The sequence below is a fragment of the Aethalodelphis obliquidens genome, unplaced genomic scaffold (assembly GCF_003676395.1).
Source record: "Aethalodelphis obliquidens isolate GAN/ISIS:26980383/991018 unplaced genomic scaffold, ASM367639v1 scaffold10, whole genome shotgun sequence".
Classification (NCBI taxonomy): domain Eukaryota; kingdom Metazoa; phylum Chordata; class Mammalia; order Artiodactyla; family Delphinidae; genus Aethalodelphis; species Aethalodelphis obliquidens.
The window spans coordinates 30,813,763-30,838,682 of record NW_020837954.1 but is presented as its reverse complement, the minus strand read 5'-3'; positions in this window follow the sequence as shown (position 1 = coordinate 30,838,682).

The window sequence follows — 24,920 nt, the reverse complement described above, 5'->3', positions numbered from 1 at the left end:
AAAGACTGTCCTCATATTACTAGGCTTCCTCCTAGAGATGGGCCGGCACTGATATTTTTCTGCCCTGGGGAGTGCGGGCCCGTGCACAGGGCGTCCCGAGGCACTGCGGGGGAGAAAAAGTGCACAGCAGGAAGGGGCTCTCCTCTAAGCCGGTTGCACATCTGGGACACCTGACCATGCCTGCTTCCCCTTCCCTCTGTTCCCTGTGCTGATCTAGGGTTTATAGGTTCTGGATTCATCAGTCCCCCTCTCAGTTTAGTGGCACCTCCAAGGTTTGCGGTTTAATGCTGGATGCCAGTATCCTGAATTTGTTGCCATCTCGTCAGGAACCAAATGTCTTTCACTATACATTTCAAATATATTTTCTAATGCCCTAAAAAAAAAAAAGCTCTTTATAGGTTTTAAAGTAATTTCCTGTATCATAACTCTGTGAGATATAAGGCAGGTTATCATCCTGGGCTTTAGAGAAGTTTGGTGACTTCCCTAAAACTGCAGTGTCAGGAAGAAGTTAAGATGGGACTAGAACGTCACACTTCTACATCCTGTTCCAGAAGAAAGTAGCTCTAATGAAGTAGAAGGCACTGGACCCGGAATCAGCAGTCTGGCTGTAATCTCCATGCTGCCTTCATGTCACACTGTGTCCTTGGGAGTCGCATGGAGTCCTAAGCCTCAGTTTCCTCATGTCTGGGATGGACAAAGTGATCCATAAAGCCCTTTCCATTTCCCAAATCATGAGATTCTGAATACACAGAGGAGGAACCAAGGCTATTTTATGGGAATTCCAAACTTCTGGTTATTCTTGTTCTTTTTCTGCTGAAAACTAATGAAAAGTGAAATGGCCAAGAAGCCCACAGACTGGAGGGTTGCCGTGGAGCTGTGTAATTAACAGGCTGCACATATGGCTTCTGGATACACTGAGTGGGTTTTATTGTGATAGGTGCTCTTTAGCAACTGAAGGGGGACGATGCTCCCGACGTTTGAGTTTCTGTTTCTAAAAATTATGCACTGCTCTTGGGGAAAGTGTGCTAAGAATTATTGATGAACTTGAGAAAACAAAACAAAGCCCAGAGGACTGATTTGCTGTTCCTGGTGCCAGTGCTGAAGAGAGGACAGAAAGGGAGAGGGGTCCCTATTCCATAGACAAAGAAAAGAATACTGCCTTTATGCGAAAGCAATATTTGCCACAAGAAAAAATATGTTTTAAAAAGGGGGCTGGGGACTGAGTAAAAGAAGAGAGAATATAGAGTAAGAAGGTAATTCATTTAAAATCCTGAATATATATCCATTCCTAAGATATAGTCAACAATGGGAGACAAGATCCCAGACCTCAGAAAGAACTGGAAGAGCTCAGGAAAGGCCTCAAAGAATCAATGAAGTGTGAAGAGTCAATACGTGGGAGGCTATTTTGAGAAATGGCAAAATTTCGTGCTGAATACCGTCTTGTACATCAGTGATGTCCATAGTTAATTAGGCTAAGAAAAACACAGATGTTTTCTTTAGTGATGTTTGAGTCAAGTATAGTAGTCAGCATATCCTATCTATGGTGCTCCCTCGCATTGCCTTTCATAACGTCCACTTTCCAATGACACACAAAACGATTCCTTACGTAATTTTGTATCTACAACTAGTTCAGTCCTTTTGTCCACATTGGCAAAAGGATTCAATCTCACAAGTTTGGCTGATTTGGGGTTTTTTTAGGAATTAGCTGTTTTTAGTAGAATAGTATCTCAGTGCTGGTCTTTAACTTAATAAAAAAATCTCTTGGGTTGTTTAATGGGAAAAATTCTGAACTATGATAGCATCAGCATTTTATCTGTAAAAGACTAAACTCATTTTGAATATAAGCCAGTTATAAAAAGGGTTTATTCATCTTCATGTTAGTGAAGTCCCTAACTCAGAGACTAACCTGCACACGAGGAGAACACTTTGGTTACAACTTTGAATTTCTTAGATGGTTAAGCCTTTAAAGTGTGGTGTAAATTGCAAAACCGGAGTTGGATATGTGAACAGCTCAGATTCTAAACCCTAGTTCTACATTATCTGTGAGTATTTTGGGGTAGTTAGATCTTTGAGAGTTTCTGAAGTGAGATCCTCTACTCTTATTTGTTCACAATGCAATTGAAAGATTTCGGGGAAAAAAAGCCTCTGGGTCTCTATGATTATACAAGACCACCCTAGAGTTGGACCCCTGCCTGCCTCTGTCATTTCCTCTAGCAACGGGGACCCCCTCACTCCCACCTTTCCAATCACCTTCCTTCTCTTAGTTCCTTACAAGGAACTGACCTCACCCACCTGAGGACCTTTGCCATGTGTGCCTTCCACTTTTCCTCCTTGGCTTCCACCAGCTAATTCCTACTCTTCTTTAAGGTTTCAGCCCAAATGACACTTCGTCAAGGAAGCTTTCTCCAGTCCCAGAAATGATCTGGCCTCCTTACTCTTTTGTACCCCTCCCTCTGAAGGCAGGAACCCCACTGGTTTTGCACATCATTGTACCCTCAGCCCCATTGAGATGCCCAGTGTGTCATGGGTATCCCAGAAGTTCTCAAGTGACTCCACGAACAAGTTACCCAAGACACAATCTGCCTGCTTCAGTAAAGCATCATTAGATTTTGAAAAATAGGACTGGAAAGGATCTCAAGAAATCATTTGACCCCTTCTGCAGTCTTTAGAAGCAGGTGATGAACAGGTAAAAGAATACATTGCTGAAACAATGAGGTGGTTCAAGCATCTTATTATGTGAGCGAGTTTGCACGAGCGATTGTGACCAGGAACTCCACTTTAGGTTGCATGTTGCAGGGAGCACAGGTAGGTACGTGGTTAGTTTCACTGTGGCTGCTCTGTTGTCTTTGGACAGAAACTGTGATTCTCTTTATCCGCAGTGAGGCAGAGTATCCTGCACACGTGCAGCCTGTGTCCTGGAAGTTCCGCTTTGTGAAGCTGGGAAGCCACTGACTGATGGAACCACAGCTCCTGCTTGGTCCATTAGTCTGCCTAGGCTGTTGTTTTGTTTATTTGTTTAACAATTGCAGAGGCAGAGGTGTGTGGCTCTTTCAATTGTTCTACTGAGAGGAAGAAGTAGAAAGCATTTAGAAATGGCATTTCTTGAATGCATGATGTTTTACTAAACTGCCCTAAGAATGGAGGCTGTTTTATCATTAATATTCCCATTTCAAACGGGTGTCACGAAAGACCCGTGTATGTCAGCTCTGGTTACTCTCTAACCTTGAAAGGCCTATTTTCTCCTCTTGCCAACTTCTCCATGCAGCTTATCAGGAAGAGAGGATTGCTGTTGCTGTCTAGTGCCCATAATTAATCCCAGAGACAGTGAGGATTTAGGACCACTGATTGTGGCTGACTTCAAATTAAAAAGCCACTTTTAGCATGTGAAACAGACACCATATGTTATAAATGAACCCTTTGCATGATGAGAATGGCAAGATAATTTATATGTAAACACAGGTTGCACTTAGAGTAGGTGTTTTTACACATGCCCCTTCACACTTTTCAAAGATGTTACGAACACACAAACGTGGAAGAACACAGTGTTTTCCCTTCCCAGAAAATTTGTATGATTTTAAACATGAATGTAGTGCAAACCTCAGATTACTGGTTATGAAAGTTGTCTTTCTCTTTACCATCAATGTGGCGAGTACAAACAAAGGCAGACACTGGTCCGATTGGTTAGTGTAATCCAATTGCCGAGTTGAGCTTCTTTTCTTGTTCCTGCCATGACTAATTTGTGGTTTCGCAAAGTGTTTCTGAATGTCAGACACATCAATTATAAGAGATGGGCAAGATGCATAAGGAGAACCTTAAGAGGGAGGCGTACTTTAAAAATGTTTATGAGGAACTAAAGTAGTGATTGTAGGCAAAAGTCTTCCTGTGTGTTTGCAAGAACAATTCTCTTATTTAAGAAGGCATCTGGATTATTTTTCAATTAAAGAACAAACTGTCTGTCCACTTCCAATAGGAACTGTTGGCTACGCAGTTGGTGTTCCTATTTTTACTAATTGGTCCTCTCCTTTCCTTCAGCTGGTTTCTGAGATAAACACAACAATGGCACCTTCACTCTGTAGACATTGGTGCTTTAAGGGAAGGCTGGGCTAGGTGTTCATAAACAGATTCTCTAAAGGTGTTTATTTTCGATGGCTATAGTGATTTTTTCCCCCTACTGAAATTCTATTATATACCCTTTTGTTGTCACTGGCTGAAGCCTGTTGTTTCTGCAAAAACAACAATAGGCCTGAAGATTAGGGTTGCATTTTATGGGCCTAGCAGCCCAGCAGGGCATCGTATTTGTATCAATCCTATAAATTCCTGGCATCAGGCCTCTTTACTCCTAGTAATTAATCTTTTTCATAAATGCTGCCATGTTCAGAGCCGTTTATTAAGTTTCTGGGCTCTAAATTTCTATACGCCACTCCTTTACCTCATCAGTGTCAGAAATGAAAATAGAAACACAGCCACCACAAAGCAGCCAGATGGGTAGATCTTTACAGCTTTCTTTTCTTACTGAGGACGGTCAGGCAATCTAGATGCAAGGACCATTTTTTTCCTCTTTATGAGTACTGACCATCATCTCCAAGCTTTGGGCATGGTTTGCTGTGGTTTGTTCATGCTCCTTGTTTGTGTGGACACTTGTCAGGTGTAAGAAGCTTAAGAATCAGGAAGAGGACTTGCTTCTTTTAGTCTCACTCCCTTGTCAAAATGCAATAGCTAGGAGAGGAAGACTTGTTTACTGCCATTGGGCTGGCCTTTCTCATGCAGGGAATATTGCTGAATCCTGTCCTTTTTGCCTCTTTTGGGATTGCGATTGCATTGGTGTGTGTGAGCAGCGTTTTTCTTTGGCCCACTGACCTAATTGCAATAGGGGAGGTAAAATATTTTCATTACCCTCTCCCCCAGAATATAGAAATCTTCAAAGGGAACCCGGGAGGGAGGTTAGCATCTTAACCCTAATTTCCCTGCCACCACCTCAGCTTGGCTGTGCATCGCAAAATTAGCCTTTAGTCACTGAACATAGTGGCACCGGGATTGTTGTCGGTTTTGCTTTTAAAAATCATTTCATATTGTAAACCCAGCGATTATTTCATGCTGCTTAAACTATATTTGTAGTCTTTGATCATGCACAAGTAGACTCAAGTTAACTGCTGATAGAATGATGATATTGTTCTCCGTGTTTCTTTTTCTTCTCTGTCTTTAAGGACCCTGTGCCTAAGAGTTGGCATCCAGAAACTCCCATTACTACATTACAACATGCCTTTGTTTTTTAATTGGTTCAGGATTACCTATTTGCATAACAAGAAACATAATTCAGCCAGAAAAATCTGTTGTTTGTATGGTATGCGTAATATATATTTATTGCATTTTATAAATTACTGATTATTAAAAATTTTGAAAGACGCTGGATTGGCAAAGAATGCCAAAGAGAAGGGGAGAGTAGTCATCATTGCTGATTATTGTTATTTTAACATAGGCTGGTTTCTTCTCTCCTTCCTCCCCTCCATTTTTCTTCAGGAGTTCCTTTCTGTCAGCCACCCTTCTGGCACCTTACTTCCCGGTGGGAAGATACTGTACCTCCATGAGTCTGGGCTGAAAATGGGGCAAAATAGGTTTTGAATAGCTGTGTCAAATAAATTCAAGTGCCTTTCTAAATATATTTCAAGATTAAGTAATTAAGGATTGTAAAGCACTTGGAAAGAATAAAGTGCCACGTAAGTGCTAAGTAATAAAGAGTCATCATAACAGTAATGAAAGGGTGAACTGCTAAATCTTTCTTCCTTCTTTTCCTCTAAGGATTTTCATCATTTCAGATTTAGCTCCTGAGTACAACTCTTTTATTTCTAATGAAGAACAAGGGCTGGAAATATTAATTCATAATGGGGAAGGCTTTTTTTAAAAAGGTTTATTTAGTGACTTCGGGAGTTCATCGTCTACCCTGCCTTTTCCCCCGACAGCTGCTCACCCAGGAAAGTTTTAAGCTTCATCCTCATGGGTGGGCTGCAGAGGAACTCAAACACAGAACCCCCTTCAGAGGACACCGTTGTGGCAGGCGCAGCTACTTCATCAACCCAGTAATCAACCTAATGATGTTTTTTTTTATTATTATTTTTTGGTGTTTTTATGATTTGTGTCAGTTTTCAATAAACTTGAGACCACCTGCGGTGGCCATTATCGGTCCCATTCTAGATAGGGCATTTCATCCCATTGGACCACTTTTATCACAACCTGACTACACTTGACTTCTGAATGCTCTCTCTGTGTGACCCTATTTATCAGAAATGTATGTGTGGGGCTTCCCTGGTGGCACAATGATTGAGAGTCCGCCTGCCGATGCAGGGGACACGGGTTCGTGCCCCGGTCCGGGAAGATCCCACATGCCCGTGAGCCATGGCTGCTGAGCCTGCGCGTCCGGAGCCTGTGCTCCGCAACGGGAGACGCCACAACAGTGAGAGGCCCGCGTACCGGGGGAAAAAAAAAATGTATGTGTGTAATTTTTTTTTAAATAGGGCATACATATGTTTCTATCAGTGTTTATTTTCCACTCCCTCCAGCCTTTGGCAGAAAAGCATCCTTTCCTTTATCTTGTGCACATCTTTATCGCTGTCTGTCTGGAGAGCCCAAAACCTTGCACAGGTGGGACTGTGATCCCCATGGTTTTTGTGCTCACAGGTACGCAGACCACGTGTGTGATTTGGAGAACCAGGAATCTAATTTGAATACTTGGTCCTGGAGGTGTCAGGTTTTCAGCCTGTTTTTTGGATATACTAAATAAAGCCTTAGCGATACAGATTCAAAATAGTCATTTGCTTTTTTGCTTTTCACTTTCTTTCGAACAAGGGCCTCTGCTGCCTTACATTAAATGTAGAATGTCATAGAATTTGTGTTTTCTGTACTTCTTCTGTGCAATATCACCACATAGGATATAAGACCAATATGGAAACCTGTTTGATTGCTTTTCTGGGGATGGGACAGAGAACTGGGATTCAGCAGAAACTTTGGTTAAATAGCAGTAACAACTAAATAATAAAACAAAACAGTTGCTTATGAAAGGTTTGGTTTGCTTGTTTGTTGTTGTCATTTTAAGAATGGCTCTAGGAAATCTCTTTAATTGAGGCACATAATAATTTGTGTGTATACTCAGTAGAACCTGACCTCAAGGGAAATTTCATGTCATACAGAAATCAAAGAGGAAATGTTCAAAGATTCTTCAGTTGGAAACAGGAGGTAATTTTATTACTACCTCAGGAGAATTTGAAATTCTTCAATAAATCTTATATTCAAAACACCATCAGCATTGATAGGTAAGATTCGTTCTTAGGAAAATGCAGTTCTTGCAAGTTTTTAGACGTGATTCCCAAAACATCCAGAAGTCAGGCTTCTGTACTCATTTTAAACACATTTCGGCCTTTACTCATAAACACACTCTCACTGATTCTGAGGTTTCCTTCATGTTTAGTAACGTGGGAGACACAGGTGATTTAAAGCACAGGATCAGCCCCAAAAGGAGGGATAGGAATTTAAAATTAGGCGTGGAAGTTTGGGGTCTATAGTAATATTCTAAAAGGCAAAGTAAGAAGTTCTTTGTTTGAAGGTTAACTCCACTGATGATTTTTTTGCATATGACTGATCAAATTGCTTATCTCTGTTAGTGTTTTGTTGCATTAGTCAGCTGTAGTGTTCAAAGAGGTGCTGTGAGGATTAACAATAATTACTTATAAATAATTAATTTTGGTATAATGTTCTAATAATTTAAAATAGTCTTTTAAAGAACCTCTTTAACTTAAACTTCATAAATTATTTTATATGTTAAAATATAGTTTTTAAACATACACTTAAATTTCCCAAAATATATAACACCTTTATAAGGTTTCATAGGGAAACATAATTTGAGAAATTTCTCTATCATGGTAAATTACCTAAATAAATATTCAGACGAATGTAAGAACATTTGTAATTTATGGCAGAGGACAGAGACACTGAAAGCAATAGAAGTTACACTCAAATTAGGGTTCTCAAGTGTAGGCTTTCACATTTTTACAAAAACGTGTATCATTTGTCAGTAATAAAATCAGCACGTTACAGATCGAAATGAAGGAGCATAGACAGTTTGATTTACTCCAGGCCCAATACACTTAACTTCCTACTGTTGTGTTGGTCCTTTTTTCCCTCCTTCAAATACTCAAAACCCTCAGTCAGTTTTAATTAGGCCAATTGGAAACATCATTAAACTTTGCCATCAGCATGTGTGAGAACCTTAGCACCTTCATTTGCCTTAGGGGCCTTTTGAATTACACCTTTGCCCAAGAGACGAGCCCTTCCTGGCTAGGACCAATTCCTGGGTGCCTTTTGAAAGGCACCCTGAATTGAGGGCACAGCAGCAGAGTCTGTGAGGGGTCCCGAACAGATTGTGTAACTGTTGCACAACCAATGTGTACACGTGTGTCACTAATTTAATTTTAATTTTACTGTATGCGTTTGTATAAGATCCTGCAGCTGTCATGTGCTCATCATCTGTCACTGAACTATCACTAAGCCATGCTGGGCTAAGACAGGATTATAAACGATGAACTGCCATGTGCTCTAAATCTTCTTATTTGCCTAGCCTGGAAGGTATGCCCTGTAAAATTTGATTGGCAGTGTGCTCTATGCTGGCCATTGACTTTTGAAGGCCTTTTTGATTGGTTCTTTGAGCTGCTCTCAGTAGATGTATTGACCATCACCTGCTGATTCCTGCACGTGCCTGACCTCCAATCTTCACCTCTCATCTTTTCCTCACTTATTTGGTTACCAGCTCAGAGGCTGCAAAACAGGCCCTGTCGCTCTGGTGGCACGTGCACTATATAGGGCATATGGCTGACTGGTTGTATGCAGAAGAGGATAACTGAAGCCAAGCAGCCCCAGTACTGTTATTACGGCAGATGGGGGAAGCGTGGCATTCAATATTTAGACAGATGCCACCTCCTTATTCCACCTGTCTGGAAGTTGGACATTGTACAGAATGAACTGTCTGCCTAATGATGAAGGAAACAAAGGGCACATTAATGAAGCTTAGCAGAGCAGAGTATTTACTGAGCATGTACAATGTAATTGTTGACCATAACAATAAACGTAAACTGCTACTGGTCAGAGCGGCTGGTAGATGCATGCAATTACAGTAGGAGCAGGGAGTTGCTACTTTTTACCAGCTGTTTTGGTTTCTTTAATTTTGGTGACTGGGGGCAATAGATAGGACTCAAAATTTGTGATGAATGCCTGATAGAATCAGATTTTCTCAAATGATAGTCCATGCCCCTTTCTTGTTAAAATCCTCAGAACAAGTGTCTTTTCCTCTCTGTTTTGCATGGTTCTTCCAAATTCAGTCCTTAATTTTCTGGTCTATGAATGAATGGTTTCTAACCAAGCAGAAAATGAAGAAGTTATCTTTGTAACTGCTACTATTTTGATGTGTTTGGCTTCAAAGTGAATATGTATTTTTCCTTTAAATTCAAAATACTGACATTGCTGAACCATAGTGATTTATAGATTTAGTTAGAAATGAAAAATAAGTGTACATTCTTTAAGGGTGTCGATTTTTCCTGGTAGATCATTCAGGGTGGTCTTTTGTATATTTTAATTTGTAAATTGTTTTATCCCTTTCTTACAGATGTTTTTGTCAGTACTAATCTTTATGTGTAAGGTCGCCTCACATTTATCAGTGATCAGCAAGTGAGAATAAGTATGTACAGTTTATGAATTTCCTGTAGACTTCTCGCAAGAGTAGAAGTTGATTAGCTTGTTAAGAATCGAAATACTCCTTGATTTAATGCATCTAGTATTTATTTATTATTATAACTATAGGCATAGATGGAAGGTTTCTTCCATACGGAAACAGTAAATAGAATCCTCCAAGCCAAGAAAGTTGAAGGCAATAATTTACAGAGTAATCAATGATTGAACTTTTTCAGAAGCACAGAACATCATTTCTGTTTTAGAATTGGCCTGTGTGTTAAGACAAAACCTTATTTTGAAAGATTCCTCCATATCTGTTATCAGGAGCATTGCTGATCTGAAAAACCCAGAATTATTATTTTTAGCGGAAGCCACCAATTAACGACCTTAGCTGAATAAATAACTAAGAAGCACTTGAAGACAGGGAACTTTTTCATCCTGGTCTAATTTTTTTCGAAGCATTCTTTTTTGGTTCATTTTTCTTCAGTGATTATTTTACATTCAAGCCCCATCTGAGGAAAGGCATATGGAAGGGAAGGGAGGTCATTCCTAATTGAACAACCTAGGACTTGTGAGGTTAATTACAGATATTAACGCCGCAGTTCTTCAGCTTCTTGCCCTCAAGAAGCCTCTAGCTTCCAAATGACCTGGCTCCAACAAAGAGACTCTTCTTTAGCCCATTAACTAATTGATAAAAATGTGAGTGTTTAGAATGAGTCTAATTAAATCACCCAGCCTTACAATTACTAGTCCATTTGGTAGCTGTTGGGAGATGGGTAACCTCAGCTGGCATTGTAGAGGAATAAAAGATAAAAATAAAAGGGAGCTTAACCAAGATCATTTTGAAAGCTGTTCATTTGAAGACAAAGTACACATTTGCCTGAAACGTCTACATTTCCTACTTCAAATGCATTCCCTTTCTAGGGTAGCACAATCTCTGAAAAAGAAAATAATGTCTTTTTTTCTTCTTTTTTAAGAGCGGGCATGCTCCACTTTGTCTAATAAAGTTACATGAGTGGCTGGGGAATTTTTTCTGCATTAGCGTTAAGCTAAATTCCTTTAGAGCTTGGAACATTGAAGTTTGTCCATTGAGCTTTGTTTAAGGGCCGGTAAATGTCTTGAATAATAGAGATTTTAAAACCCAGAGTGGGCTCTGGGACATCTTACTTTGTCCGGAGTCTGTTTCAAACTCACTGTTACTGCAGCAGCCCTGATTCATGGCCTTTCTTGAGGGCTGCAAGGCTGGAGGCTGCCTGGGCCCTGGGTGGGGGATAAGAACCACTGACTCAACAGTGGCAGGTACAGCACTGCACGTACAGCAAACCAGCCATGCAGCTCAGATGGTGACTTTTTGTCCCCAGTTGAGAGACGTTTGGAGACTCCTTAGTGGGGGATAACACAAGGATAATGTGATACTTCTCACCAAAGTTTTTAAAGCAATCTGCTAATCCAAGAGTCAAAGGATTTAAAAGGGGGAAACATAATCTCTAAAGATCTACTGAATATTTTTCTCTATTATTAAAAAAATACTTTATAGTTAAAAAGCTGACTTTTCCTGGTGTATCAGCTAACCTAGGCAGACTCTGTCGAAACAGGTAATATAATGGACAGGAGAGAAACTAGATGAGGGTCCTCTATCTTTTCCAGTGCCTTTGTAGTAGGTGGTCATAAAAATAAAATTGTGGCTTCTTGAGTAAGAATGAATACTCCTATACTTAATCAGGTGTTCATGTCTTCACTATTAGCTCTGAGAGGTGGTTACTTGTTACTGTTGGAAGCATTCAGATAGTGACTAAGCAACAGTTATTTTCAAAGTTTTTGTGATGTCGAATGGATGGAGATACGTACCGGCATAAGTCAATTCTCCTTAGGCACATTCATTGCCAGAGACGTTAATATTGATGAACAGTAGGCTGGCTCATCCTTACACTCTACATTAATATAAACCCAAGCAAAAAGTGTTAAAAGGACATTTCACTTTTTAATCATTTACTCCTAGTCTCCAAGAGGAAGTATTTCCTTTCTGATTATCCTATCATTCAACTCATGCTAATTAATGAGTGTAACAGAACTTTAGCAGACAGTTTGGTTGCAGGTGTATTCAGACCAAGGGAGATTTAATTACTGGCTAATTGCCTGGTGTCCAAGGTAACATAATATTATAGTTGCAAATGCTGTGGTATTAATCCATCTTAAAGAAGTGCAGTGTGGCTCAGTCTCTGCATTCAGAGACTCCTGGAGGATGCAGCTGGCATTGCTACACGTGTATCGAGGATAAGGGATCTTGTCTTTTGTATTTGTGACTAAATACCCAGTGTCTGGCCTAGGGCAGGACACATAGTAGACACTCAGTAAGCATTTACTGAGTGAGTGAATGTGAATGAAAGTAAGCCAACAAAAAAGTGCACCATGAATTATCTGAGCACAGGAAGGAAGGCTGTAACTTAGGACGTTAAAAACAAAACAGAAAAAAAAAAGAAACTAACATTTTCTAAGTACCTTCTGCAGGCCAAGTACTCTAATTTACCTATATTGTCTCATTTTATCTTAGCAGGTTAATGTAATAATTAAGACTATGAACCTTGGATGAGAAAGCTCTGGGTTCAAATCACAGTTCTACCTCTTACTAGTTCTAGGTCCTTGGCCAGTTCATCTAAAAGCCTCAGTTTTCTCATCTATAAAATAGAGGGTGTGGGAATAATGTTTAACTCAAGGAATAGTTGTAAGGGTTAAACAAGATATATAAAATGTTTAGCATATATATTTGCTATCTTACAGAATGGATAATTGAGACTCAGAGAGGCTAAATAATTTGCCCAAATTGACAGAACTGGCAAGGGGCAAACAGAGCAGCCTGACTCCAGATCCCATGCTTTTTCCATTGCATCCGACTACTCAAAGGAGATCTGTTATCTGAGTACTTGTGGCTTGATGTCACTGATTCTATGGTGAATCAGACCCTAAAACAAGCCCCTAAAAGTAAGCTGGGTAGTTCTGAAAGCCAGCATGTAGCATGGCAGTGGTGAATCTCTACCTGTGTTATGGATTGTGGTTTACCAGCATTGAAATGCTGCTTTCTGTCTCACCCTGATCCTGGGGTTGACACATGGAAAGACTGGGTAATAAAACCATCAGGAAAGTGCTGCACAGTTACCTAAAGTCAAGTAGCCCAAAATCAGATCAACAAAAGAAAAAAAATGTAAGGGCACACTGAACTACAAATCAAACTTTTGAGCTTATATTAGGTGAATGGGAGATTGCACCTTCTAAGAGGCCATCTTAAGCAGTGAACTGGGTTTTTTGGCCAAAAGTTATCAAGTATTTTGGGCCCAACTTCAGGTCAGTCTGTGTTTGTTGCAAAGAAAATACATAAGTGTTGACTTGTTAATCTGATCGGCCATACCCAGAAGCTTCTGATGCCATCTTTGATTAAAGGGCAATGGCTTCTTTAGCTTGTGGGATGAATGCTTGGGAGTCAAAACATCTGGATTTTCCTAGTTGCTATTTCTGACTCTGGCTTTGCATAGCACCATGAACTGAAATTGATCACATTCACCTGTCCTTTCAGAGCTAACTGTGCAAGGAAGTCAATTTTGCGAGCTTCTCAATGTCTGTGGCTGAGGTTCATAGTTCCCTGGCCACGGATTTTGGCCCCTCCCGTTCCAGCCACATTCAGACCATGTGAAAGGCTCAGGGTGACTCATCCTGCTAGAAAGTCATCTTAAAGAGCATGATGGACGATCAGGTATATAGCCTTGTCCCTCACCCTCACCACCATCCAGGATGTTGCTCTTTTACCTTCCTCCTAGTATTTTCCAGTCCCCTTGCACTTTCCTTCTTAACAAAACTTGATGCCAGTCACTAACATTAATAACAGATGTTTACTTTTCCCAGGGATCTCTGCCTTATAAGCCGTGGGGCAGAGACTGCCCGCTGTTCACTAAATATTTGTTTCATCTTCTTTCGGGGTACCCAGCTAGTCTACATTTCCTAGATTTCCTTGCAGTTCTGTGTGACAATGTGACTGAGGTCTAGACCATGTGGATGACGTGGTCCTCCATGCTCCTCCTTGCTTCTACCCCATTCTGGCTGATTAGGGTGGAGAATGATCAAGTTAACTTTGGAAGTCATGTGTAAATATGATAGAACCTCTGTCAGCCTGGGTACCTGCATGGCCATGTAGAATAGCTCTATCTCTGACCTAACATATGCCTGGAGTGTCTCTAGAAAAAGAAGGAAATTTGGTGCCTACTTGTTACAGGGGCAAGTAATACTCTAACTACTACAGTCTGGGTCTCTAGTGTGGAATAAAGGGCATGAGCCAGTGTAAAAGGAATACCAGGTACCACCAAACAGATGGTGGGAATATTGAGGGCTAGGATTGTCTTCCATTCTGCCTTTCCTACCGTAGAGGTGACATCCGTCCCTACACAGGTCCCTGGATCTTGATGATATTTGGGAGCAATTAAAATAATGCTGTTCCCCCGGAGCCTGTTAATTTGTGAGGTGGGCTTCATTTGTGTAAGGGCCCACCCGATGGGGGGTCTCAATGCTAAGTCAAGCCACTGGACTAAAGGACACTGCTGTCTCCAGTTCAGGTAGCAATGTGGGACAGTTTTAGGAAAGTCATTAAGCATCCTGATTTTTCTGCCTTTGGGTTTTTTTTGTCATCTAGATGTAGTGTGGTCACCCTTTTCTCTATGCTCAAGCCACAGAAGAAGGCCACCCACATTATCTGTCAGAAGAGGAATATTTCTCAGCAGGGCTCACTAGTCTGCTCATTCCTAACGCATTGTCACCAGTTAGCCATTTGGGGAGGGAGGGCTTGGTTTTAATTTTGTCAGAATCAATAGGATGCTTATCCTACTGATTCGTTGTTGAGAAATTTATGTGAGTCCATGAATTACCTCGAAGGACAATGAACCAATGAATTTTGACTTGGGAAAGTGTCACATAAACAGCTTGTAAAGGCAGATGTTTTTAGATTATAGAGCCCATTCTTACATCAGCTACTGTAAATTTCAGGATTTGCATTTCGCTTCTCAAAGGGACACATCCATATATTTCCTTTCTCAGTCTTATGCAAGCTCCGTTCTCAGACTCTGCAGTGTTAATAAGGAACTCAACTTTGGTGTGATTAATATTTCTCATCACGCTTTTTGAGAAGGGTTAGAGGCTTTCAATCCTTATCAAAGGCAATGAGAGAGCATCAGTGTGAGGGAAACAAAAAGCCAAAGGCAGCTATTGGATCAGAATCTGAAAGTCTAACAAATGCCTCAGACTTGAGTAAATCCCCACTAATAAGCACATTCTGTATCACAGCAAAGTTGAGGAGCATAATCTGAAACCATAAAGGGAAGCATCAGGCAATTGGGAAGTATAGGAAGATAATGATCAGCCTAAACCCCCAGCCATCGTCTGTGCGCCAAGGCGTACCATATGCACTATACATTGATTATGATAGTAAAGGGATTACAATTCATCTTGGGCATTTTGTAAATTACTCAAATCCAACAGATGGGAAATTGGCAGGTCCCATCAAATAGAAAATTCAACGTTAACTCAAGTGGGCTGATAAAAATAATCATAAACCATTTAGAATATCCTTCAATCACAAAGCTCAGTGATTAAAATCAAACACCTCTCAGCTCCCATCCAGTGGTCATTTCATGGTATGCTATGTTTATAGGATGTCTTGCCCCTAAAGTTCAGAGGTTATAACTTCAATTTACATAGACTGAGGCTGTGACACTGTATAGGATTAAAAAGCCTTTTGAAGTCTGTCCCTAAAGAACATTTAGCCAGGCAACATCTCAATAGGACAAGTATTTTTCAAAATGATTGACTTCACACTGCTTGAGGGCTGGTAGATTAGATCAGTAACAGAACTAACTATATGACTGCATGGCTAGATGGATAGAAAGATGACAATGTCTATACATTAGGTTGGAGGCTTTCCAAAAGGAGGTGCCAATGACTGACACTTGCTCTTTTGTTGCTGAGAGATGGGGAGAAGATTGGATGTGAATAGGTACCTTCTTAAAGGTGAAGATGGCAGATGAATAGCAAGTTTCTTCAGAGCAGGGCAATGCCTGGGAAAATGGGTAGGATAGTATCAGGGTGATGAGCAAGCAGTGCACCCCAAGAGCTGGTGGTAGAACCCCAAAGTTGTGATTTTTATAGACCTGACCATATGATTGCAGTATGAGTCTGAAATGGCCCAACTGCATTACTTCAAGGGCACTACTCTGGGGGCGGGGAGGTTCTGTGGGGCCAGTGGTCTGCTCTGGAGCATTTGCACTACTTAAGTGGTCCATGAACTGGGGGAGAAACAAACAAGAAAGGAAACCTTCTAATTGGGTTATTATTTAATATTCGGTCCTGTTCCCTCTTATACTAAACTTGCTGACTCAGAGACATGATTACAAAGGTTTGTGAAGATACAATACCATTCTGTCACTTGGAGTTTTATTTTTAATTAAAGTAAATTAAAACAACTTTTAGAAATTCTTGAGATGATCATGGGCATTACCAAAATCTGAGTCAAGAATGATGGCTTCAGGGACTTACCCTCTCCAAGTATGCTTAGCCCTTCCAAAGAGTTCAGTTTATCTTTTCATCTTTCGCTGGACATTTCTGCCCAGCGAAAAGGAACTTAACAATGAAAAAAGCTCAGCTGAGAGTCACATTTTTCACTTGTACTGGAAACTCAGAGACATCTCTGTGCATCTCTCTTTTGAAATTGGGGTGCTTATTGTTTGTGGGAAGTTTCTGAGGCCTACCTATGTCACCAGAATATTCAGTCAAGATGGAACCAAGTTTTCTCATGGAAGATATTTTAGAGCATTTTTGTTTCCATGTGTTCAGCTGGACCTGTGCCTTTCTCTCACCCCAAATTGCTTCCTGGAGTAACTTGAGCATTGGGGAAGAATAGGAACTAAAAATTATATGCTGTGAACCTCTCCCAAGAGGAAACATCATGCTGATTTTATACAGACCAAAAGCTCAGGTGTATTTATGCGGATTTTCTCAATTGGTGACTTCAACCTTTTTGCATTTGGCACTTATTAGGGGCTCTCCAGGGGCCTCCTGCTTCACGGAACCTCCTCCCTCCAAGATATTGCAGTTGAGTCAGAAGGCAAAACAGACATACAAAGTAAGCAATTAGAGAACAGGGAAGTGTCAAATTGTGCAGAGCCGCTGCTGGAAGTAAAATACTGTTGTTTGGAAGAGGAAATACTTTCCTGGGGTGTGTATGTGAGGGGGGTATTATTAATGGACTTATCTGAGGACATGTTGAATCTAAGGAGATGAGGCTTTTTCCAGGTACAGACATCTGGAAAGAGCTGTTAATCTAGAATCAGAAACTGGGTGAGTGTTCAGGACTGGAGAAGTATATAAGTTTCCAATTTTTGTGTAGGATGATATGAAGAAAATAAGAATAAATAAGTTCTAAAGGATTTAAATTTAGAAAGACACAAGTAGAGGATTAAGGAGTATCCTCAGTCAGAGGGCCAGGAGGAGAAAGAACTAGGGAAAGTCATATTACAGAAACCAAAGTCGTGTTTGAAGGAGAGAGAAGTCTTCAGTGTCACCAGCCACAGAGAGGTGAAACAAGGTAGGGAAACGGCAGCTGACGTTCTCTAGGGCAGGGGTCTGGACATGGTTCAGTGATTCTGAGTTACTCATAGGTAAGAGGACTGGCCACATGAGAAATCTTGTAACTTCACAGACTCAGTGTACCTACCTTAAAAACTTAGACACACCCTGCCTGGGATCCAGAGGAGTCTAAGCTAATGAATTTGTACAGATCCCAAGATGTCAGGCATTGAATGGAATGAGGGAGTCTTCTTCTTCTTCTTCTTTTTTAATAACTTTATTTATGTATTTATTTATTTATTTATTTTGACTGCCTTGGGCCTTCGTTGCTGTGCGCAGGCTTTCTCTAGTTGGGGCGAGCGGGGGCTACTCATCGTTGTGGTGCACAGGCTTCTCATCGCGGTGGCTTCTCTTGTTGCGGAGCACGGGCTCTAGGCACGCGGGCTTCAGTAGTTGTGGCACGCGGGCTTAGTTGCTCTGCGGCATGTGGGATCTTCCCGGCCCAGGGCTCGAACCCATGTCCCCTGCATTGGCGGGCGGATTCTTAACCACTGCACCACGAGGGAAGTCCGAGGGAGTCTTCTTATAAACAACAAGCCTATACTGCAAATTTGAATATGTTATGCACTCTCATTTTGCAAGGATTTTAAATGTTCATCGGTAGTCCTAGGGGATATAAGGATGCTCAGAGGCGAAGTAAGAAGTGAGTGCCACGCTTCAGAGGCTGGCCTTCTAACCCAGGCAGGGTCAATTGGCAAAGCCACATAACCATTCAGAAAAATAATTATGTCATCTGCAAAGTACTGTAGGTATAATATCTATGAGCATTTTGAAAGAGCTGAAATATTGATGAGTGTATTAGAAATAATTAAAAGCTTCTGAACCAAAGCACTTTTTAAAATTCCTTAAAATTTTAATTCACTCTGAAAAATAAAAGAGTATTAGGGTAGGTGGCAGGCAAACACTTTGCCAAAAGCTCATGTATTAGAATCTTAAAGTGTTTTATCCAAATTTTCTTACTTATCTATGCTTTAGGACAGGAGAAGGATGACATATAACATGCACCAGATATGGCCCAGAGAGGTTGATATGGCTTTCAAAGTAACACAGCGACAGTGAGCTGAGGATCTAACTCACCCTGTGTTCTTCCAACTCTGGTATACACACCACCTTAATTACAATCCTGACGAACATACCTCATCCTGTGCCTGATCCCTTAACAAATATTTGCTTATATAATGAATAGGAGCCCCAAATTGAAATGGCCCAACCGTGGAAATAAATACAAAACAGCCGTCAGAGCTGCTGGTATAAATTCCAAAGGGTGGTCCCTCTTCAGGGTATATCTTCCAGAAGCCTCAGGGAAGGGGTGTTTTGGAAGTCTAAATGTAAAACATTGACATTTTAGCATATTTTCCTCTCTGACTGCCTGAGAAGAACAAGAAGGGGCAAGTTGTAGACTTAACTAATTAAAACATCGTCAGGATCAGCAAAGATCTGAAATGGGGTCCATGCTAATTAGGCACTGGGGCTTTGCCCTGACGGAGAGTACTCTGAAAACAGCCCCTGCTCTTCAAACGGGCTTTGCCCTGACCAAGAGCATGCAGTGGGCATCACGCAGTTGCTCGGCGAATTCTTCGACTAGCCTTGACTTGATTGTGCCTTACAGATTTCTGTCACTAATAACAGCAAGTTGCTTAACATGACTGCTGCCTCTATTTCTTTATTTGAAAATTATAACTGACTACTTGTCCCTCCCACCTTCAAAATTGTTTATGAAGAATTTTATGAAGAGTTCTTAAGTTTAAGTAAAAGAATCAGCAAGCAATTATTAACTGTCACTTGTGGGATATACAAAAGGGAAAGATATGGATTTTACTCTTCAGGAATGTACAATTTATTTGGTAGGACAAAATGTGTATACAGATGATCCCCGACTTACGATGGTTTGATTTACAGTTTTTTGACATTACGATGGTGTGAAGGTGATACACATTCAGCAGAAATTGTAGTTCAAATTTTGAACTTTGATCTTTTCCCGGCCTAGTAAAATGTGGTCCAATCCTCTTTCGTGATGCTGGGCAGTGGCAGCCCCCAGTCAGCCACACGATCACAAGGGAAAACAACCGATACACTTAAAACCATTCTGGACTCAAACAACCGTTCTGTTTTTCACTTTCAGTACACTATTCAATAAACTACTTGAGGGCTTCCCTGGTGGCGCAGTGGTTGAGAGTCCGCCTGCCGATGCAGGGAACACGGGTTCGTGCCCCGGTCTGGGAAGATCCCACATGCCGCGGAGCGGCTGGGCCCGTGAGCCATGGTCGCTGAGCCTGCGCGTCCGGAGCTTGTGCTCCGCAACGGGAGAGGCCACAACAGGGAGAGGCCACAACAGTGAGAGGCCAGTGTACCGCAAAAAAAAAAAAAAAAAAAAACCGCAAAAAATAAATAAATAAAATAAACTACTTGAGATAGTCGACACTTTGTTATAAAATAGGCTTTTGTTAGACGATTTTGCCCAATGTAAGTGTTCTGAGCACGTTTAAAGTGGGCAAGGCTAAGCTAGGTAGGTTAGGCGTATTAAATGCATTTTTGACTTAACATTTATTGGGTTTATCAGGATGTAGCCCCATTGTAAGTCAAGGAAGATTTGTACTCAAAAAACTTAGCAGAAAATGGTTGGCACAGTTTGATCAAGAGCTAGGCATTTTGGTTCTTGCTATAAATGTAATGGGGATTCAGAAAATGGTGGGACTAGCTAACATTCATTGAGGTTTGATTACTTGTAAAGTTGTACATGCAGTTAACTCCCAAAGCCACCCTGTGAGGTAGGTGCTATTTTATTGAGGGGAAAGTGGAATCTCTGAGAGGTTAAGTGTCTGGCTGGTAAAGAACAGACCCAGAGTTTCAGCCCAAGTCTCCTGGGCTTCAGGACTCCTTGCTCTTGATCATGGCACGGTACTGGGACCTCCATTCAGGGATCCAGGATTCAATTATCTCCACATTTGCCCTCCTCACTTCCCAGCCGTTTGATTTCTGGATTGAGAAATATTATCCTCACTGTATTTTTTGTTGCTGGCAGAAGGCAGTGGCAGCTTGAGGGTGGCTTAAGGAAACCTTAAGATACAGAGTGATTGGTCTTACCACCCCTCTTTTCAAAGCATCTCACGAAATTCAGCATTGTATGATGTTTATCAGTGACTATGACGAGGCAGCTTTTTCAGGTGAGAGAATTTCTGCACCCTGATGAATCTGTGCTTCATTACGGTGCTGAGAAGTACAGGATGCTTTGGAAGCCAAGGGAAAAGAGAACACGGCAACCTAATTGGTCACTACCATGAATCTATACTCAGGGGACAGATAGCACGACCAGAGGTAATAGCTTACACACGTATTCTTGAGCTGTGCAATAGATGGAAAAGGGTCCCAGATGGATTGGGCAGGGGCTTAGTTCCAGGATTATGATGAGACAGTGGGTAATTATTGAGTGGCAGGGCCTCAGCCCTGATTAGTATCTGCAAGCTTGTTCCCCTCCTTCAGAGGAAAGCATTGATAAAGATAAACCATGCTGCTCCGTGTCCTTCCTGCAGCACAAAACAACACATTTCAATCTAACAGGATCAGGTCTCCACTTTGATCACAATCTGTTACCTAGATGTCTTTGCAAATTAATCAGTCCTGCTTGTTTAGCTCCAGTCAGTTTGTACTGCTAAATTAATAAATGTACCAGGAGTAACAGAACACATAATTAAATTCTACAGTTTAATCTCCACATAATAATTTTGATCTTAGTCTGGGGCCTCTGTTCTAGCCAGTAGAATGCAGAACAAGCACAACCTTCCCTGGGTGGTTTATACTAACAGCCCCCCTACAGATGGACCCTATGACTGACAATCAGAGAAGTCCTGCTAGAAAAATGGAGAAAACCAACAAAAAACCGTGTGCTGGGCTTCAAGGCGGAAAAGGCAGGTGAACTAAGCAGCTGGGCTTCTGGGCTGTCTTTAAAATCTAAAGCCTCCTTTTGGTAAAATTATACAGACCTTCTTGTTTCAAAAACAAAGGATGTATGTATGTCAAATGCAATGCCCTGGGAGACTGCAAACCAGCACCTCACTACAGGGTGGGAGCTCTTCTGGAGAGAACTTGCAACCTTAGTGTGGGCTTTTTCCTATTGGTCTGATGTAACGGATTTGCTTTACTTGAAGGTCATCAAACTGATAACCCAGCTTGTGTGCTTTGACACCGAGGCAGATGTGAAGCTCATACAACATCTTGGGCCTGAGTTTTCCTGTAGGTCTTAAAGTTTTTTGTAGGTTTTTCATTGGGTGCCTATTAGGAATGTGAAAATGTTTTTCATTTATTTTGTAAAAACTCATGTGTACTTTTTTTTTTTTAAATAGGGTCTCTCTAGCCCTTTCCCGCTTCCAGATTATATAACTTACTGGATGTCATGCTCATGTGTACTATTAAAAGCTGGTCATTTTAATGTTAGTCGAACATGTGCAGAGAAAATTATTTGATACTCAGCTGAGGTGAATTGCTGCATTTGATTTGAGTTCCTGATCTTGGGTAGCATTATGCTGTCTTCATTTAAAGTTTATTGTGCTGGCTACATGCTGGCATCATTTCCTTGATTTCAAAAGCAATGGAGTCAGGGCAAGACAGTATCCGTTGCAAGAATACTGAGCTGGGAAATGTGAGTTCATGATTGGATTCTGCCACCACTGACTAATGACCTGGGCAGGGCACTTGACCTCTGTGGGTCTCAATTTTCTCATCTGAAAAATAAGGGGGTTGGACTAGATAAGCTCCAAGAGACAAATTCTATGTGTCTGTGATTCCACTCACACTGAGTCAAATGGGAATTAAGGCAATTATGGGGATAATGCAAACTGAAGGGACACTTCTTTATTTTTTCCTCTCCATGATTGGGGTATTTCAGGCAAAACTGGTTGTTGAGTTTAGTTTTTAACCTGAATTATATAGATAATTGCCTTAGTTCTGCCACTTAATTGTGTGTCTGTCAGCATAGGCTTGATGTTTCTACCAGATAACCAATGATTAAAGTATTTGGTTAAATATTCAGCAGTGTGGAATTTTCATTCAGCCTTGCTTAAAAAAAGGGGGTGAGGGTGTGTGTGTGAGTGTGTGTGTTTGTGTGTGTATAGCCCAGGGGGTAGGGAAGGGATTATGCATCATTTGAAAGTGTGTAATATTTGGGTCACCAATGTTTTACCTAAAATGAATTGATTTCATTTCAAAAATAAGTTGGTCTTGTCACAAAAGATCTCCAGCATAAATTAAACATGAGGAATGCAGCTGTGCAGTAAGATGTTAAAATACAGATGGTTTCTGGAAAAATAAAATGAGAAAGGCTTAAAGGAAAGGTTTTAACCTGAAATGAATTCAAGTATTATTTGCTTAAATACTCTGGCATGCATTTGTGTAAATGCACCATCTATTTTTATAAAAATGACTTTATTTTGGCATTCTGAATTATAGATGAGAAATGTCTGGTGAAGGGAGGAAGGACTAGTTTATACACCTTCTGGCTTTCATCTGAAAGATTGAGGGATTAAAACAATTAACTTCATTTTTATAATAAAACAACTCGTTGCTACTTACATAAATGGATCATATTGTGGTTCCCCTTTAAATCTTTTCTAAAAGCACCATCAATATCATTTAATATGTGGAATTCCCTGAGGAAAAACTATTAAAGTGTCCGTATGTCACCCATGTGAATAACAAATGAATTAATTATGACTGGTGCAATTACAAGGAATAGTTAATGAAGCCATAATGACCAGACTCTGGTGGTTAATTTTCAAAGCACAGTGAGAGGGAAATGTGGCAAAAGGTCCCCAAAGAAAACAATAAGCTTTGTGTACTCACCTTGGAGTCAGGGTCTTTGAGTGTGCCACGAAACAGGGCTTGTGGAGAATACTTACTATTCAGATGGAGCCTTCCTGCAGTCCATAACCAGCTCCCCATGGGTTCAGATGTCCTAGCCGGAGTTCGACCAAGCCAGCAGCACCAACTAGTCAATCCCGTTGACCAAAAACATCAGTATCTTACTTTAAGTACCTAGCAAGAGAGAAGGATGGTGGAAGTTTCAACGGTGATGGGGTTTTTATTGAATCTGCTCCTTTACATTTCACCACTTCTAGAAATAATCTAGGCAGTTTACAAAAATACATGCAGTTAAGCAAGATAAATTAAACATAGGTGAGAAAAGTGAGGTAAAGAAGGTATCTGACTATTTGCCTAGAAATGCACCTTCTTAAGCACACACACACACACACACACACACACACACACAAATATTAGGTCTTTAAAGACATATTTTTAAGTTCAAGTATGCAAAACTATATTGTTATGTTATTAGCAGTTAAGAGGTCTATTTGTCAGTTTTTTTAAAATATGAGGCCTGGGAGCTTGAGTCCTTACCACAGTGAGGAAAGCCGTGGCTAGATCCATCGGATGCTCGTGCCAAGCGCCTTCCTGAGGTCGTGCTCTTCCTGATAGGAGCCAGGGCTGGACGACAGTCAAGGAAGAAGGGAAGGTCATGATAGCAAGTTAGCCCTGCAGAAACCCAGAGGATCAGGTTCTAATGTCCCCACCCCCTTTCACCTCCATGAATGTATTTATTCACCTCTGTGGATGGGAATTAGCTAATATCTGTCAAAATAACAACTAGCAGGATCCAAAATACACAGAGGACTAAGTACTTACTACCTAGGGGATTTTTATAGTGGTTTATCTGTATAATCTACATTCACTTTTTTTTCAAGGGATAAAATCCATGTCAAGGTCTATCGTAGCTGTCTATCTCTGATTGGCTTACTATTTTTTAATGTCAAGAGGCATTCCAATAGGAAACTCTCTTCAAAAACATCTGTGAGGGCTTCCCTGGTGGCGCAGTGGTTGAGAGTCTGCCTGCCGATGCAGGGGACACGGATTCGTGCCCCGATCCGGGAAGATCCCACATGCCGCGGAGCGGCTGGGCCCGTGAGCCATGGCCGCTGAGCCTGCGCGTCCGGAGCCTGTGCTCTGCAACGTGAGAGGCCACAACGGTGAGAGGCCCGCGTACCGCAAAAAAAAAAAAAAAATCTGTGAGTGGGACTTCCCTGGTGGTCCAGTGGCTAAGACTCCGAGCTCCCAATGCAGGGGTCCTGGGTTAGATCCCTGGTCAGGGAACTAGATCCCACATGCTGCAACTAAAGATCCAGCACACCGCAGCGAAGATCCCTCAGCGGCAAGGAAGATCCCCCATGCCGCAACTAAGTCCCGGCACAGCCAAATATATATATATATATAAAAGAAAAAAAATCTATGAGCACTGCCTCAAAGGAGCAGGTTCTTATGCATTCAGTCTTATGAAAATATTGCTGAAATACTGGATGCCAAGCACTTGACTACATGCTGGGGATGCAGTGATAAACTGACTAAATACCTATCCTTGTGAAACCTGTAATATTGCGGGATGCCAGACAAGGAAACAGACACTTGTACATGTGTAGCATGGTCTACATGGGGATTGGCAAGGGACTAGGGAAGCACCAAAGGAAGGGTACCTAGTCTTGGCTGGGGCTAAGGGGGGTGTTCAG